At 44.4% G+C, this 19,098-nt stretch overlaps 1 pseudogene; it reads left to right on the top strand.

Moving 5' to 3' along the window:
- The first annotated feature begins 484 nt into the window (after positions 1-484).
- On the top strand, positions 485-12,714 carry LOC114026153 (annotated as a pseudogene).
- Positions 12,715-19,098: the final 6,384 nt, after the last annotated feature.

Genomic DNA, 19,098 nt, shown 5'->3' with positions numbered 1-19,098 from the left:
GGCAGCTTGGTGGCACAGTGGATAGAGTGCCAGGCCTGGAGTCAGGAAGACTCATCTTCCTGAGTTCAAATCTGGGTGCAGACACTTACTAGCTGTGTGACCCTGGACAAGTCACTTCACCCTGTTTGCCTCAGTTTCCTCATATGTAAAATGAGCTGGAGAAGAAAATAGTAAACCACTCCAGCATCTTTGCCAAGAAAACCCCAAATGGGGTCACTGAGAGTTGGACATGACTGCAAAATGACTGAAAATGTACAGACTAGCTATATACAGGACACATTTGAAGTAATCAACAGAGATAAGGCACTAGAATTAAGGAGGGAGGGCTGGAACCCTGCTGTTGCCACTTGGGTATTTCTTTCTCTAGCTCCTGTCCCCTTTGGTCTTCCAGAACTGGCCCCTACCACCATCCCTAATCCCAAGGGGGCCAAGCCTTAGGCAGTGAGCTGAGAGTCCTTAGGTCCACCAGCAAGTGTAGTAATCGATGACCTTAATGATGTCCAGAGACAAAGGAATTTCTGCCTTCCCAGAGTTAATCTCTTCAAAAGGGTTGAAATATCCATGTGGGCAGCTGAGACAGTATTATCAAGACCTGAAGTATAAGCTCTTCCCCAGTAGCTACCCATATAATGCTCCCATTGTGCAATTTGTCACACCCTGTCACCATCCCAGTGTGGACATCCAAAGCAGAATATCCTTGGAAATCCTTAAGGACAAGTAGTCAGCCCTCTATAATGTCAGGACCATCCTATTATCTACCCAGAGTCTTCTAGGAGAACCCAACATCCACAACCCATTGAATACACACCCTGCTGAGCTCTGGGCAAACCCTTTAAAAAGTAACTGCTAGAAACCTACATGGAGCAGGTGCTCTGCCTCCTTTCCTTTCATCTTGTGTGTTTGTATGTGTGTATGTGTGTCTTCTCCCTCTTCTGACTTCTGTACAGGACTATGTGTACTTCTATACAGGATTAACCATTTTCCTTTTCTTCTTCTGATGTTTTTCTTTCTTTTTTTTTTTTAAAGCAAAGACTCTTGTCCATCTCTCTCTCTCTCTATATATATATATATGTATATATGTGTATATATATATATGTGTGTATATACATACATACATACAATTTGTTTGAAAAAATAATAGAGTTAAGGGGGATTGGGAATGGCCTCCTGTAGAAGATGGGATTTTAACTGGGGCTTGAAGGAAGCCAAGAGATGGAGATAAGGAGAGGGGAGCATTCCAGGCCTGGGAGCTAGCCAGTGACTGTGGCAAGGGGAGCGTCTTCTTCAGGGAATAGCAAGGAGGCCAGTGTCACTGGACCACAGAGTATGTGGGGTGAGAGGAGGTGGTGTATCAAGTAGAAAAAGATTGCAGAGGTGGAGAGGGCAGCTTATAAAGGGCTTTGAAGACCAAACAGGGTTTTATGTTTGATCCTGGAGGTGATAGGGAGCCACTGGAGTTTTTGGGGGGTGGGGCTGAGACCTGCACATTAGGAAGATCACTTTGACAGCTGAGGAGAGATTAGCCTGGCATAGAGAGAGACCAATGAGCAGGCTAGTGCAGTAGTCCAGGTGTGAGGTAATAAGGGCCTGCACCAGGGTGGTGGTAGTATCAGAGGAGAGAAGGGGGCAAATGAGATGCTAGGAAGGTAAAATCAATAGGCCTTGGCAATGGATTGGATATGGAAGGGTGAGAGACAGTGAAGACTTGAAGATGACACCTATGTTGCAAGTGTGGGTGACTGGGAGGATGGTGACACCTTCAGCAGTGACAGAAAAATTTGGAATTGGAGGGGATGCTTTTGGGGGAAAGATAATGAGTTCAGTTTTGGCTAAGTTGAGGCTAAGATGTCTACTAGACATCTATTTCAAGATGTCTAATAGGCAGTTGGAAATGTGAGTCTGGAGGTTAGGAGAGAGGTTGGATCTGAGAACCAGACCAGAGGTGGTAATTGAATTCATGGCAGCTGATGGGATCCCCAAGTGAAAGAGCATAGGGGGAGAAGACAGGGTGCCCAAGACAGAGTCCCAGGGGGCACTTACCTTCAGTGGGTGTGTTCTGGATGAAGATCCAGCAAAAGAAATTGAGGAGACATATGACACATGGAGAAAAACCAGGATAAAGTAATCTCATGAAAATCTAGAGAGAAGAGATTAACCAGGAGAAGAGGGTGATTGACAGTGTCAAAGTCTGCACAGAGGTCAAGAAGAATAGGGATTAACAAAATGCCACTGGATTTGGTAATTAAAAGATCTTTAGTAACTTTGGAGAGAGCAGTTTCAGTTGAATGATGGACTTGGAAGCCTATCTGCAAAGACAGGAAGGGGAAACGAAGGGGAGGCATCAAATGTAGTTGGCCTTGTTAGTTATTTAGACACAAAATGGAGGTGAGATCTAGGACTCCAGCTAACAGGGATGGATGAATCAGGTGACTCTTAGGCAGTAGGTAAGCAGCCTATAGACAGGGAGATACTGAAGATAAATGAGAGGGCAGGAGTGATAGAGGGGCCAATCTGCAGAAGAAGGTGGGATGGAATGAGATTATTTGTACAGGGGTGGGCAGAGCCAAGAGGGCAGAGGGAAAGCAGAGACTTGCTAGAGCTCTCCCCCAAACCCCTCCAAATACCTACAAAAAATGGCTCTAAACAAATTCTAAAGCAGCAGAACCCACAAAAAACCAGAGTAAAACAAATTTCCAGCCCAAGACAACCTGGATGGCTGATCGGAAAGGTATATCGCGCCGGGCCGCGAGAGGAACGCAGTGCGGCATGGGCACGCAGGCCCCAGCGACCCTGGAGCAGGCCTCAGAGGACTGAATCTTGGGCAGCTGTGGCGGTTTCCAGACTTCTCAACCCAGGAATGCCAAAGACAACGTGGAAGGTCAGTGGGAAAAGTCTGTGACTGTGGTGAGAGAAGAAGCTAGATCTCAGCTGCCCCGAGGGCAGTGACTGCCTTCTGTGCTTCTGGCCCACAGACTGAGGGGGAATTGAGTGGCTGATCAGAGGGGGATTGCAGGGATCTTTTTGCCAGGGCTAAGGAATTTGGAATTTGGAACCCAAAGTTTAAAAAAAACATGTTTAAAAAAAATGTTTTCACATGTAACTGGGAAATAAGAAATACAGGAAATGGGGTACAGAAATCTATCCTGCCCTACAGGAAAATAGAAGGGGAAAGGGGGAAGAGATAGCAGGGAAAGAAGACTAGGGGAAAGGGTATTCAGAATGCATGCCATCTTGGGGTGGGGGTGGGGGGAGGGGCGAGATGGGGTGAAAATTTGGAACTCAAAATCTTGTGGAAGTAAATGTTGAAAACTAAAAAAAAAGAGATTACTTGTGCAGGAAGAGAGGTTTATCTTGGCAAGAAGGGCTATCTCTTTATGTGAGATAGCAGTGAAGGTGGAGATAATGGCAGAAGGCATTTGGGCAATAGAAGATGAAGAGGAGGGGAAAAGAGGGAGAAACGGCCTTCATTTTTTTCAGTGAAATGAGGCAAGATTCTCAGTTGACTGGGTGGGTGGAGGTGGACTCATAGGAAGTTTGAGAAGGGATGACAGATTTGGAAAAGCTGCTGTGGTGAGTGGGATAATGAGTCAATTAGGGAGGTGTAAAAGGATTGCCTTAGCACAGTGAGGGACCAGTTGGGGTCACGTAACATAAATTTGTAGTGAACTCAGGCCTAAGGAGGATTTTTTTGTGTTTAGAGGAGATTTGGGCAGCAGGGAAGGGGTCAGAAGAGAGAGAGATTGAAGATGAGAGAAAGGGGTTAGGGTTAAGGTGATCATGAGGACAATCTGCTCAGAAGGTCAGAGAGCATTGTAAGGTTCACGTAAAAGAGTTGGCCTTGGCAAGGAGAAGGATAAACTTATTATCACAGACACGAGTAAAGGAGGAGGGAAAGAGGATTATGTCATGAAGATTTGACATATAGAGAAGAGAAAGAGGGAGCTCATGGAGAATGGCCTCAATTTTCTCAGTTAAGTATAGATCAAGTTCTTCACCTTAGCGATGAGGGGGAGGAGATGGTGTAGGAGGCTTGAGGAGAGAAGAGGAGGTTTTCGACAGCCTCGTGGGGAAGTGGGACATGGAATCAATTAGGATAAAAGGAGTAACAGTATTGTCTTGCCGTGGTGAAGGCCTAGTTAAAATTAGTCAGAATTTTGTTGTAGTAGCCTAGTTGCATGATTTCCTCCAGCTCCATACAGCAGTATGAGAGGGAGAAGCGAAAGAAACAGATGGTGTGTAAGCAAGAAATTCAGTATCCAGTAATAAAATGTCTCATATGATTAATGTGGAAACAATGGAGAGATATGGGCTAGAAGAGAGTCTGATCAAGCAGATTTGGAACTGTTCGAATCGCTGGACTTGGAGTCATCGTTAATGTTCTGTTCAGCTTGGAAGGAGGTGAGGTATCTCAGGGATTTGTGCTGGTTGACTCCTGGTCTGCTTCATGTTTTTATTAGGACTTGGAGAAAGACAGAGAGCATTCATGTCGACTCTTGCAGACAAGCGAAGTATAGGAGCAATAGCTAATATGCTGGGTGAAAATCAGGTTCCAAACACATATTGGCCTTTTCATGATTTCTCGAATCGCTGGTCTCTTTGCCTGTGCATTAGCCATCCTTGCTTGGCATATTTTTCCTTCTCACTTCTGCCTCAGAGAATCCTTTATTTTTTTCCTAAACACTACCTTTTATTTATTTTTTTGGTGAGGTAATTGGGGTTAAGTGACTTGCCCAGGGTCATACAGCTAGTGAGTGTCAAGTGTCTGAGGCCAGATTTGAACTCCTGTCCTCCTGACTCCAAGGCCAGAGCTCTATCCACTGCACCACCTAGCCACCCCAAAATCCTATCTTTTACATGAAACCTTTCCTGCTTCCACTGCCCACACACTGTTAATGATCTCCCTCCCTAAACTACCTTGTATTTGTTTTATATTTATTCTGTATAGCCAATGAATGAATGAGTGAAAAAAGCATTTATTGAGTACCTGCTATGTGTCAGGCACCGTGCAAATCGGGGATTGGTACTTTACCAGTGACTTCATTGGTATAGGAAATACCCTCATCCAATGCAGGTTAGTGTCTTCTCCAGGTCTTAGAGATGTCTAAAGATTATGACTTGTTTAAAATCACACAATCTCCTGTGCCACATACTCTTATCTAGGAGGTAGGGCTGGAATTCACTTCTTCCTGCCTCCAAAGACAATTCCACGCTGTGCTAGGGATACGAAGATAAAATAGACTCAGACCCTTCCCTCAAGTTGCTTGTAATGTAATAGAGAGATATCATATATAGGGAAGTGGTGGCCAAGAAAGGAAATTTTTCTTTGTGGAGTTACAGAAATGGTGAACGGGGACATATAGTAGTCAATTGTCAGGCCTTTTCCTGAAGCAGAGGAAGCATTGACTTGTATTTAATTGCTGTTCCCAGGGCAATAAGTAGAAGGGGATGGAAGGTGTGGGACATGTAGGCCGGATGGCAAGAAGATGGCCAGTGTGAAGCATAGTGGGTCTATATAGGCAGCTAGATAGAATGAGCTGTCACAGATCAGGATTTTTCAGCACCAAATCTGAGAGTCTCATTTATCCATTAGTACCTACTTCACAGGATTGTTGAGGATAAAATGAGATGATATTTGTAAAGCACTTCACAAACCTTAAAATGCTATAGAAATGCTAGCCGGTGTTGTTGTTGCTATTAAAATGTGAAGCCTACTGGGTGCTGGGTACCAGGAACAGATACATGTGAAATATTTCCACCATTCTCCCCATCTCAACCTGCTTACCTTTCAAATTCCAGTAGAAATGCCACTTTCTTCAAGAAGCCTTCCCTCATCTCCCTTCTGTCTCCCTTGTGGGAAAAATTGTCAGTGCCCTAACGAACCACAACCAGAAATTTAGGAACCAAGGATGACTTATTGAGTTTGCCAGCAATGGAGCCCCACCTGCAAGGGTGGAAACTCTCCTGAGGAACAAAAGGACAAAGCTTATATAGGTTTCAATTTAGGCTGGAGGTGAATTGGGTATGGGGTGTGTCTGGATTGGATAGCGATTGATTGTTGCTCTGGGCTTACAGGGGAGGAATAGGGAATGTAGTATTCCTTAATTGGACAGGATGTGTTGTTAGGGCTAGTAACAGTAACTGCTCTACTTCAGGTTAGTTACCTCTTATAACCCTGCCCTAATAGACAGGACTGTTTTGGATACTTACTGTTTCAGCAGAAAGCAACGTTGCAGACAGGGTTCGGGCTATAATACAAACAGGATTAGTTCAGGGCAAGATAGAGAGCTACAGACCAAATGGAGTTGGTAAAGTTTTCTAAGTTACCCACACCCTGCAAGCTGGAAATGATTTCTCCCTTCTCGGAACTGACATGGTATTTTATAATCTTCATTTGCTCTCATATTCTAATTCAGATTAGGATTATCTATGCACACACCTCATCTCATCTCCCCTACTAGATTGTAAGCTCCTTGAGGGCATGGACCATATCTTTTTTTATATTTTTGTATCACCCAGAGCTCAGAAGAGTGCTCTTATGTATAGCAAGACAGCAGGAAGCTCTAGACTAAGTATGTCATCATAAAAACCCTATTGAACAGTTAGGAGAAAGATGTTTGGGACATAGGGTCACTGAGTGGTGAGTATTCTATTCTAGAAACTTCTTACTGATGTGCAACTTTATGGGCAGATGGCCAGAAAGACAAGAGGAAAGAGTGCTTTTTTTTAATGTTGATTTTGGTAGCCCTATTCATGCATAAGTGTGGATGAGGAACATCTGTGAATTTTCACTGACTTATATAGCATGTAGTCAGGGGGTGTTAGAACTCAACCAGAAGTTGAGTAGGTAGAGATTTTTCTCAACATTTTGTATTTGATGAATAAATGTTATTTTGGTTTTATTTAAATAAGAGTTTGAAGTAACAGTATTAGAGATAATAAGAAATGTCTATAATTATGGAAAAACTGGTTTTAATAATGTGAATCTTAATATAGCATATTTTACCCTCTTGAATCCTGGGATCTTTGGAATCAGATTTAGAGCAAGAAAGGAGGTCAGAGGTCATTTAGTCTAACTTCTTCATTTTGCATGAATGAATGAAAAAGTATTCATTAAGTGTGAGGGATACAAATACAACCACAAAGACAATCCCTGACCTCCTTGGAGCTTACGTTCTAGTTGGGGCCACCGTGAATGGGCACGTCTCATTCAGGAACAATGCCAAAGTTGATTTGATCATAGTTAGTGGTTCCAGAACTGGAGGGAAGGTCAGGAAAGGAAGATTTTATGTTGGCATTGAGGAGGTGGTATGAGAGCAGAGAGTTAAGTGAAACATGGATGGGGCCTCCCTGTAATAGTGTTATGTGAGCAGCAGCTGCCCTCAGGAGGGTAGGGCCCTAGGGAAGAAGGGTTCTTTTTTTCAAAACAGATGAAGAAATTGAGGAAACCTAGAGACAGAAGAGACTTACCCAGGATCACACATTAGCAAATAGTAGAGGAGATTATCGAACCTGGGTACGAACTCTCACTTTTACAAAACAGGGTTTTTAACAAAAATGAATCTAGCACTTCTTTTAGGGGAATTACCCCAGCTTGCAATTAGTTTGAGCGGGCAGGCTCCCTGGAGAATGGCTGCTGCCTTGGGTGCTAGGCTGTCTTCTGGGTGGCTACTTCTTAGACTTGTAGCTCAGGAGCCCCTCACAAGTGTGCTTATCTTTAATAGTCAGCCAGTGGACACAGTTAGCTCAAATCAAAGGGTATTGTAAGAACAGTAGCTACAAAACATCACCCCCTAAACCTGGGGTATGCTTTTCCATAGTTACAATTGGAAAAGTGGGCATGTGCTTAAGACTATATTAGTGGTAAGGCACGTGTGTAGAGAACACGTGTGGCCAAGGCAACTCGCAAGTCTCGTACTGCAGGGTTCCAGTGTTCTTCCGATGGAGTCCGTAGGGAGCAGCTCTGCTGGGGCAGACCATTCAGTTGGGCTCCCCAGCTCTGCTCCTCTCTGCAGCTCTTCTCTAAATTGCCGGTGCTAGCTCTCTTGTGAGTATATAGTTTTTCTGCTGCCTGAGGTTCTGCTGCTACACATTGCTTCCTCCCTTGAGCAACTGTGTCTCTGTATCTGTGTCTGTCTGAAGAGTACATGTCTCCCCCCTCAGTTGTGCCTTCTACTTTCTGGGACTCTCTTGGACTGATTCCTCCTTCTGGGTGAGTGGCATGGTTAATGGGGGAAAGAGGGTTCCCTTCCCTCCCTGCCCCCCTCACCCCCAATGCTAAAGTGCTAGATTCTTCCTTAATGCATCTCAACTCTCCTGACCTAATGCACGTGGGATCTTCTGGACTGTCCAATTGTCTCCAGGACTTAGCTTTTTAAAGTCCCCAGAGTCTGTGGCCAATTGCTGATATAGGTAGATAGGGCATTTGTTTTGTACTTACTGTGTGCCTAGGTACTGTGCACATTAAGGATACAAATACAAGCAAGAAAGACAATCCCTGCTCTCAGGGAGCTTACTTTCTATGGAGGGAAGATAACACATAAAGGGGTGCTGAAAATTTGTTGAGGGGAAGAAGGGTGAAGGTTTCCCCTATAAGCAGGTGAAGAGAAGTTGGTAGAAATCAGAGAGAGGTGAGAATGAGTGAGCATTTTTTTTTTAGGCAATTGGGGTTCAGTGACTTGCCCAGGGTCACACAGCTAGTAAGTGTCAAGTGTTTGATCTGAGGCTGGATTTGAACTCAGGTCCTCCTGACTTCAGGGCTGGTGCTCTAATCACTGCGCCACCTAGCTGCCCCCAAGGATGCGGTTTTGAAAGCTTGAAAGACCAGGATAGTGGAAGCTAAAACCAAAGAAAGGATATGGGAAAAAAAAAAACTGTTTGCCAGCAATTTCAGCTACAGCTTCCTGCAAGAGCTGAACTCTCAGGGCCAAAAGACTGAGATTGAGATTGAGGTTTGCTCCAAGAATAATACTTGTTACTGTGAAGACCCACTCCACACTAAATGGTAAGTTAGTCAGAAAGAAAGGTGCCTGGGTATTTAGGCCTCCAGATCCCCTCCCCAGGCCTTGAGATTCCTCACCGTTGCTTCACTCATCTCTTCACTTACCACCTTGCTCTCTTCCTCCTCTTCATCCCTAGGACTGGGAGGGAAGGACACAGCTTTGTACCTCAGTGGATAGGGCTTCTGTCGCCAGGCAGCAAACTGCAGCTGGGAGTGAGGGCTGGGGAATATGGTAGAATTGGGCTGGGGGAAGGAGTTTCCTGGCAAACCCTTTGGACATACACTTGGTCTACAGTGAGGAAGAGGTTGACGGCAGCTCTGGTTTGGCAAGTGGCTCTATTCTTGGAGTTATGGAGATAAAGTTTATATGGTTGAATACTAGTACCTGGAATGGGCTTGGTTAAGGGATTCTGTGTTTCATTTGGAAATAGATTGTGTTATTCCCAGGGACTTGAGCTAAATGAAATATTGGATTAGTTCAGGTTTGGTTTGGAGAATATTTTGACGTTTGAGTTTGGTTCAGTAATTTTGTAAAATTCAAGGTTTAATTCAGATTCAAACTAATTGACTAGGCAGATGCTTAAAAAATCCATACACTGTTCATACTGTTCATCGCTCAGTAAAATATAATTAGTGGTATGGTTTTATTAGGGGTACAACAATTCAGTTCAACAAATGCTAATAAAACCCTTGCTCTGTGTGTACACATCAGTGGTGTTCCTGGCCTTAATGAGCTTCCATTCCACTGGGGACACAAGTAATAGAGTGAGGAGGGAAGAGAGCATTAACAAGTGGCAGGATCAGCGAAGGGTTCCACTGGGAAGCCCCCAACTGAGTTTCGGCATGTAAGGATTCCAAAAGTGGACAGGAGGCATGATGACATCTTTGGCCAGGGAGATGGCCTATATTAGAGGGACAGTCACCGTCTTCATGCTTTGGGTCATTCCAGGTCTCTGGTTTGCCATTCTCCACACAGATGATTCCGATTCATTGTAGAGGCCCAGAGCACTTGAGCCCTAGAAAGAAATCCGTTTGTATTTAACTTATATTTATTTTGTTTAATAGTTGAACTGTCTAGAACCTCATTTGATGGCGAGATCATATATGATGGCAAGATCATATACGCCACCTAAAAAGCCAAAGTTGCTGAGCCATGCCCTGAGAGAGAATCTGAAGGAAGCTCCCTTAGAAAGAGTTGCCATTCCAGGCCTCCACCTGGAAAAAGAGAGAGGACTCCACTCAAGTGAGAAAGAGGGAGCAATACAATTGTTCTAGGGGGCCCAGGAAGGAGAGACTGCCCCCAACAAAGAGCCATGCCAAGCAGAGCAATTCTTCCCCAGTAATAAAAAAGCCTACGAGCAGGAGAATTTGGAACAGCTGGATGAGTCATTAGCATTCTGGGTAACTTAGTAGTGAAGTGGTGTGAAGTGGTATAATAGCATATTTAAATGTGGCCTGTCAGCTGAAGCTGAGTTAGAGCGGGAGCCAGAGCAGCCGGTTAAGACAATACTCCGAGCAAACCTTTGATTTTCTTTTGGCTTTTTTTTTGTTATTGTTCTTTGTTCTACCTGCTTTACCTTTGTTTTTAAAAACTGAATTAAGAAACCTATATTTTTGAAAAAGCCTTCTCTTCTTTTATGTAGTAGAGAGCATGACCACTCCCCAGGGCTCTGTTTTCTGGGCCTGATGCTGTCCATACCAAAGCCAAAGGGGCACCTCTGGGTGGCACAGCAGCAGCTGTTAGAGCTAAGGGGCTAGAAGGTGATAAAATGCCCCTTGAAGCGCCCCCTCCAACTATAAGGTTATCCACTAGTCCTCCTCCACAACCCTCCAAGACCTGAGTTCAAATCCGTCTCAAAAACTTATTACCTGTGACCTCCCTCAGCCTCATTTTCCATGTCAGCAAAATGAGGATGATAGAATCTCCTTCACAGGGTTTGAGGTGACACATGCAAACCTTACAGGGCTATATAAATGGTAGCCATTGTTATTATTGTTGATATTATTATTCACTTGTCTTCCAAGCTTGTCACTCAACTACAACATTGCTTCTCTCTTCTTTACAAATGCTTAGCGATGACTTTTGGGTTTTTTATGCCACAGTTGTTTTCTGAGGGCTCTCCCAACGAATCCTCCCTTTTTCCACTCGTGGTTAAGCAAATAAACCCAAACCAAAAATTAGCGGCAAATGCATACACATACATATGTGTATAGATATTTTTCCTATATATAGTTTACAAAGCACTTTGTGTACCTCATCTGTTTATGTGTGAATTGAAGTATTATCCTTTCACAGATGAAAAAACTAGGGGCTCAGAGATAAGGCACTTGTCAGTGATTACATAGCCATCAAGTGTCAGTGGTTGGATTGGAAGCCAGGACTTGACCCTTTGTCCAGCCCCCTTTCAAATTGGCAGGTAAAGAAAAAGAGTAAAGGGAAATGAAAGTCTTACTCAAACTTATCTTAGAGATGGGTCAAGTTTCACTTGGGGAAGCACAGGGCATTACTTATAGTTAACTATCAGATGAAACCAAATGCTCTTCTTAAGTACCATGCTAACTGCCTTCAACATCATCTGTCCTTTCTAGCTATCTGATATTAAAATGCTAATTGTGTCACATGAATTCATTGGTATGCATTTCTAAAGCCTTAAAAAGCAACCGATAATTGAAATAGTGATCTGCAGTAACAAATGCTAATTCTTTTAAGTGATTGAAGGTAATTCATGAAAATTGTGGTGCATTAACCTAGCCATGTAGAAATGATGACATCATGAGGCTGGGCCCTGCCAGATGGAATTAGGAAACCAGAATAACAATTGAATGATTTCATTCTTATGATCTCATTTCACATTTCATACTTCAGATTTCTCTGTACCCACTCCCCAAGTATATAAGAAGTGAATGTGGGAGAAGCACTTTGAAAGAGAATCTGATCCCAGAAAGCTCTCAATCTGGCTGAGGCTAGAAGGAGAGATGTCCCTTCAAGTTCCACTGCAGACTGGAGGCAGCTTGCCTGCTCAGCCTCTGGGAGGCCAGCCCTAGTTGGAGGGCTGTGCAAGATGACAGCTCTCCTCAGTCTGAACACACCACTCCAAAATCACAAAGGAGAATTTGGATACCCTCAACTAATATTCCTCTGGAGAAAGAAAAGGGGGCTACTCACCGAACTCTGAGCATAGGCAAACAGTGACTGCCCCTTCTTTCCCTGAATTCCTCCAGTCCCATAGGAATATTCTGGTTAGGGCGGAGGAAAAATTGCTAGATCTAGAATCACAGGCCTTGGGTTCAAATTCTATCTTTGGCATTTACTGTTTGACCTTGGGTGAGACCTTTAGCCTCTTTGGGGCCTTAGCTTCCTCCTCTAAAGATGAGGAGGTTACTCTAGGTGATCTCTAATGTTCTTGCCAACTCTAAGTCTGTGATCTTATAATACCCACTCACCTTCTGGCAGCCACTTCAGTCTTGTGGCCCTGACCTCCCTGCCCTTCCCTACTCAGGATGCAATCTCAGCTGCTGCTGCTAGGCTGCCACTACAGCAAGCTGAGGGTTCCTTAAGGTCCCGCAGAAGCCTTTCCCTGGTGTTTTTCTGGCAGCTTGCCCAGAAGAAGGCCCCCAGGCCACCTTCAGGTAAGCCAGTAGCTGAAACAAAGCGGAAGCCCTACCTTGGCTTTGGCATCTCACTGTTGGCAAGAGAGCTGGGTGCCAGGAGCTAGACTATGATTGCAACATCTGAAATGACTGCTTGGACAGAAACCTGGGACTCAACCTACTGGGGGTTTTCCCATTTGGGACATGGCCATTGTCCCTTCCTTTTTTTTTTTTTTTTTTTGAAATTGTCATGCATTGGCTTGGAACAGCAAACAACACCCAAAAAAGAAGGCGAAAACAAGTTCTTGTGCCACCACCATCACGTGATAGGCAGAGAAAACAGTCCGCCTGGTTATTTTGGCAAAAGGCAACTGGCCGTGCTCTCTTGGAAAGAAATTGACACAATCAAAATACACATAAATGATACAGTCTATATATGGCTAGGCCAACACACCCAATACGCTCTGTGGTTGCTGGTTCCAGTAAGGCAAGGCTCAGAGACAGCTATTGTGGGTCTGAAACGTGAGAAAGATAGGGCAGGCCACAACCCCTTAAATACTCCTTTCCTGCAAGTGAAATTGAGGCTTTGCAGGAGAAGGGTGCCTCTTTGTCTGATTAATGAGGCTCTTTCCCTGTGTAGCCATCCAAATTCTTTCTACAGTATCGACTCCCATTAGACCCCACTTCTAAACTCTTGCCTTGTTTTGTGGAATAAAAGCTTTAGTATTTTTTCCCCAAGCCCGGGAGCCATAAGGACATGGCTTCTATTCATGACGGCAGCACCTTGCTTTGAAAGTGCTTAGCCTAGTTCCTGGCCCAGTGCCATGCAGACAATGGAGACGTGGGTAGGAGGCAGAGGAGAAGGCTGCAGTGGCTGAGCCCAGACATTTTAACATCTGTGGCTCTGGATTGCCCACACGAGAGAACTTGGTGCATGTCACATCTGCTAATTCCTGCCAAGGTGCAGTAGCAGAGGAAGGTGAGTTCCTCTGGGGGTACATCTGGACCTTAAATAGATAATGTCAACACAGAACTCACTGACTTTTTAGGATGCTGAAGCCTGAATTTAAAAGGAATTCCTTCATCTGTAGAGCTGAAAGGAATGGAAAGAAATTTACTTTCGACTGGGGCTGCCTCTGACCAGTTGGTATTGTTCTTTCTGACTGCTTTTTATTAAGAACAAAGTCTTCCGAGTAATTGTTTCACTTTATTTGCACTTGGCACTGAAAATGACAGAGGAGTGGTCAGTTTCACTGGCTCTCTGCTCCACCCGAGATGCTTGTTATTGTATGAATTCATTATGCAAAATTATCTTCCTTTCCTCTCACACTCACCCCCCTTCACTGAACTTTTAAGACAACAGAGATTACAGGACTCTTTGCATCAGTTAGGTTATCGAAGATGATTGGAAATCATCAACGGCCCTCTGAAAATGAGGGCTGGAGGTGAGGTGGAGATTCAAGATAAATACCACTACACATTTCCAAGTGGGTTTATTGGCTGGGATGAAGCATTTCTGTTTATGCTATAATTCACTCTGCCAGCTGTCTCCAAATTACAGAATGGGAGGATTAATAAAGGGCATTATCGAGTGCTTTTTCTAGCAAAATAAACATGAGCTCCTAGAAATCGCCCAATGTTTGTATACCTTTGAGCAACACTGTTCACTTTCCATTAAAACTGCCCCATTGCGTATGATGAAAACGGGTATAAGGGAACTGTGCTGATGCCTGTGTTCACCAAGTATAAGGCTTGCTGTTGTATTTATCCACTAACATTTATGTTTGTCTTTATTACAAGAAGTATGCTCTGTGTGTGTGTGTGTGCATATTTGTATGTTTGAATGTGTGTGGGTGTATGGGAGTGTGCATGTCTCCTGGGATTTTCCACTCATGGGACACTTAAAATGTTCCCTCACAGCTGTGTGTGACAAATCTACTCCAGGAAAGATGGGCCGAGCCCTGCTTGAGGATTTGCCTACTTGACTTCTCCCCCTAGTGGCTACAAAAGGGAGAGTGTGTGTACCTGAAGCTTAGGCATGAGGGACAGATGAGACCTGAAGCGTAAAGTAAGATGAGGCAAGTGCAATGGTGACCAGAAGTAGGTAGAGGCTCAAATGGTGTTCTCCCTTCAAAGGGTGTTTGTTCAATTTAAGAAATGATGCTTAGGTGGCTATTATATGCAGAGCACATAATCGGGTTAGGGTTAGGTAGGCATTGGTTAGATGGACATTGGGAAGGTACAGACTTTAGAGAAAATATGATCCACACTTTGGGCCTCAGTTTCTTCTTCTATAAAATGAATGAGATGAACCTTATGGCCTCTTCCGCCTCTAAATCTCTGAGCCTAGACAAAAGAGTCAGGAGAGTTCTATGTGCAACCCAGCTCTCCTGGGCTCTACTCTTGCATCACCAACTGCCTATTGGACATTTTGAACTGGATGTCCCATAGGCATCTCAAACGCAACGTGTCCGAAGCACAACTCATTTTCTGCCCCTGAAATGCACCTTTCTTCCAAACTTTCCAATTTCTGTCAGATCCACTGCAATCCGTCTGTTCTCCCAGGTTCAAAACCTCAAGGCCATCCTTAACTCCTCACTCTTCTTCACCTCCAGATCCCGTCAGTTGCCAAGTCTCATCTTTCACCTCCGTCCCTTTCTGTCCACACACATGGTCATCACACTGATTCAGGCTCTCATCGGCTCGTTATGCCTGATACCCCATTCGTCCTTCACACGGCTGCCTAAGTGACTTTTCTGAAAGTCTGGCTGTGACTCCTCTACTGGCTCCCTATTGCCTCTAGGACCAAATAACTCTTTGGTTTGGAATTTCCAGTCTTCCACAACCTGAACTCGGCCTCTCTTTGCAGCTACATCAGACATTGCTTCCCTTCACATATTCCACAGTCCATCCAAACAGACCTTTTTGTTGTTCCTCACACATGAACTCTTATGCTTTCTCTCATTCATTGTCTCTGCCACATCATCAATCATAGGTCCTTTTGCCCAGTATGTATTTATGACCTTGTTGGTTGTTTGGTCATTATTATTATAGATGTGTCTTGTAATTTCTTTAGTGAAATCCACAGTACCTTGAAAGAGATTAGTTTACATCATCCTTATGGGAAAGCTACTACTACTACTACTAGTACTGCAACTAGTACTACTACTAATACTACTACTACTAGCACTACTACTACTACACATTTAGATCGTGCTTACTATGTGCCAGACCCTGTGCCTGACACAGGAAGACCTGGGTTCAGATTCAGCCTCAGATACTAATTGTGAGACCCTGGGCAAGTCACTTAACTCTGTTTGCCTTAATCCACTAGAGAAGGAAATGGCAAACTAATCTAGTGTCTTTGCCAAGAAAACCCCATGGACATTATGGTCCATGGGGGTCACAGAGTCAGACATGACTGAATAACAACTACTTCCCAACCCTAGGCCCAGCACTCTATCTACTGCACCACTTAGCTGCCTAACACAGTAGATGAGTGACACAGACAGTCTAGACTGTGATGGGTGAACAGGCTGCCAGATATGTGTGACATACACACCCTTGTACAATTTTGGATGCCCCTAGAATTGAGGAGAAGGAAAGATTCAGGTGGATCAGATTGAGAAATTATGTCGCCTACCACGGTCCCAAACTACTTACTTCTGCAAAAGCCCATCTCTTTAACCCTGATATTTTCCCAGTTGTGCTATCTGGCCATAACTCATGAAACTTCATGCTCTTGGAAGAATTAAAATTATAGATAACCCAAAGGGCAACATAAAGGCACATAGTGAGACTGAGGCTATTGCATGTTTACAATAAAGCCTTATGCACAGGAAATGAAGTAGATGACATCATCCAGGATGTGACTGGAACAGGAGGTAGACTGGTCATGAACTGAGAATGAAAGACAACAGATGGACATTCCAAGGTGTCCATTGGTACCCATGTTAGGAAAAAAAAAGAAGAAGACCTATAGTGTGTTAGGTAGATCCTCTGGAGAGCTTCACAGAAAGCAAGTATCATGGGACTTTGGCACATGCCCAGATCACTAAAGGTGGAAGCACTCATGTGGGGAGTGCCAAGGATAAGATAACTTCTGAGAGAAGACACTTTGCATTGCCCTTCCATGTGGGTGGAAGTAGTCTCTTTCTTTTGGCCGTATATCCAGAATTGCTTTTGTTTTTCAGACTGCCAGACTGAGACAGTCTCTCTCTTTCTAGTGGTGTGCATAGTTGAAGGTCTGTTTTACCCACAGCCTGGGCACATACAGTAAGCTGGGCTGGGGAAGAACCGTTCCCCTCTCCCTCTTAGGCCCTGTGGCCCCAAGAAATGGGTTTGGGGTTTTGGTCTGTTTTGTTTGTCTTTTACAGTTCTTGGGGCAGGAGGTGGAGTCTCCTGACTCAGGAACTCAAGCTATGGGGACCTGGGAGGCCAGAATTCCAGGCTAGAAGTTATAACAAGTCCAGCAGGGAAACTATGAGAATCCAGTGTCTTGGGACATAAACTAAGGGAGGCTTTTGGACTTGGAACCTGGTGGAGCCAATGATAGTTAGGAACTGAGTTGTGAACCAAATCCCTTTCCCCTCCCTATAAACTGAGGGGGTAAAAGGGAGATTACCATCCCCACTAGATATTGGGGAATAATGTATGTTCGTCTTTGTTATACCTTTGAATTAAATATTCCTTTGTAAAAGTTAATCTTACTACTTTAAATAGTTAAATCGAACTGGGGTGTTTGGGTGCAAGACCCCTTCAACCTCCTAAGGGCACTGGAGATCCCTTGAGGAGGGATGAAATGTTTCATACATGGCCTTCAGACAGTGGAGGCCAGAGAATCACTATTACGCATGGGTAAGGATCACATAGGATGAGGAGGCGTGGAGACTTGTCAGTGTGTATTGGGGGAAGGAAGGAGTGAACATGAGCATATACATTTACTAAATGATTTTGATGTTGTTTGCTTGAGGGAATATGAGTTCATTGGACTTAACTTTTCTGGTGGTAAAGTTGGAGTTCCATATTCCCTTGAATGTATGGATATGTCCTGCTATCAAATGTGCAGCTAAATGTAAAACAGAATTGACCTTAGGTCTCACAAGGCTGGCAGTAAAATTGTGACATGAGAAGAATACCCATTGTTTATGTACTGTAAGAGCATTTAGAAACAAAATCTAACTGAGAATATATGACTTTTACTACTTTTTTGCTTCTGTTTCTTGGCTCTCCACTCTCTCAGCCTCCATTGTATGCTCTTGGCGTAGTCACTTCCCTCTGTATCCCTCCATTTCATCATCTGTGAAGTAAGGAAATGGTCTTGAAGGTCCTTTCCAGCACTAACGATCCTAAATAGTGGACAGGGATATCCAAATCATCAAGGAGAATATCTGGCAGGCAGGTAGGCCAACAGTAATTTGGCCTCAAGCTCTCTCTGGTGCCAAGCTGGAAAGCCCATGACATCCCAGGGTCTGGCTCTACTAGCCTGTGTGACCACAGGGCCTCATCCATATAGCAAGCCAGCTCTACTCGGTGCTTTACATCCATTCTCTTCTTGATTCCTCAGAAATCCCGGGAGGTAGTGATGCCAAACTCGGACAGAAATAGGGGCCACTAAACTGTACAGAAAGATCTCTGTGGGTGCATATTGACTTAGAAACCCACATAGTATCTATAGCATTATCTGTGCTCTGTCGTATTTTTATTTATTTGGTTAAATGTTTCCCAATGGAGTTTTAATCTGGCTCAGCAGCATTCAGGCAATGCAGTCTGGGAGGGCGGTATATTTGGCACCTCTGCTGTGAGGGATATAGGGCAAGTATTTCTGTCCTAAGGGGCAAGGTAACAGACTGCTGGATTCTGAATTGGAGGGTCTGCTTTCACATTCTGCTTTACCACTTGCTATGCATGTGAGTCACATGGCCCTCTCTGGGTCTCAGTTCTCTCATCTGCAAAATGAAAGAGTTGGCCTAGCTATCTTTTAAAGGTCCCTTCCAGCTCTGTCTCTGTGATGGTGATGATGCCCTGTCGTCTCCAGGATCAGAGATCAACTCCTCTGTCATTTCAGGCTCTTCTCAACCTGGATCCTTCCCCCCTTTCTGGGTCCATTCACTCCAAGCATTCCCCAGTCCAGCCATACTGACCTGCCTGCCTTGGGCCTTTGCACAAGTAGCCTCCTCTGTCCCAGGTCCCAGAGAAGAGAGTATTGTCCCTCCCCACCACCCCCTCAGAATCCCTGCTTTCCTTGAAGACTCAAGAACCAGTTTCTGCGGAGCTATTTCCTGATCGTCCAGCAGCTGCCAGCACTCTTTTGTCTAAGGTTGCCTCGCATGTGCTCTTCATGTCTTATATCTCCACATATACGTAGTACTCCGTAGGCTCCCCTTTGGTACAGGTGATTTTACCTTTGTTCTTGCCTCCCCAGCACTTAGAACAGTGCCTGGCACCTGCTAAGTGCTGCTGAATACATAGTGACTGATTGATTGCTATCAGCAGCCCAAGGTCACACA

The sequence above is a fragment of the Vombatus ursinus genome, unplaced genomic scaffold (genome assembly GCF_900497805.2).
Source record: "Vombatus ursinus unplaced genomic scaffold, bare-nosed wombat genome assembly UNPS02004691.1, whole genome shotgun sequence".
In the NCBI taxonomy this organism is placed as follows: domain Eukaryota; kingdom Metazoa; phylum Chordata; class Mammalia; order Diprotodontia; family Vombatidae; genus Vombatus; species Vombatus ursinus.
Note: the sequence above shows the minus strand (reverse complement) of the source record. Positions and strands in the feature narration are given on the sequence as shown.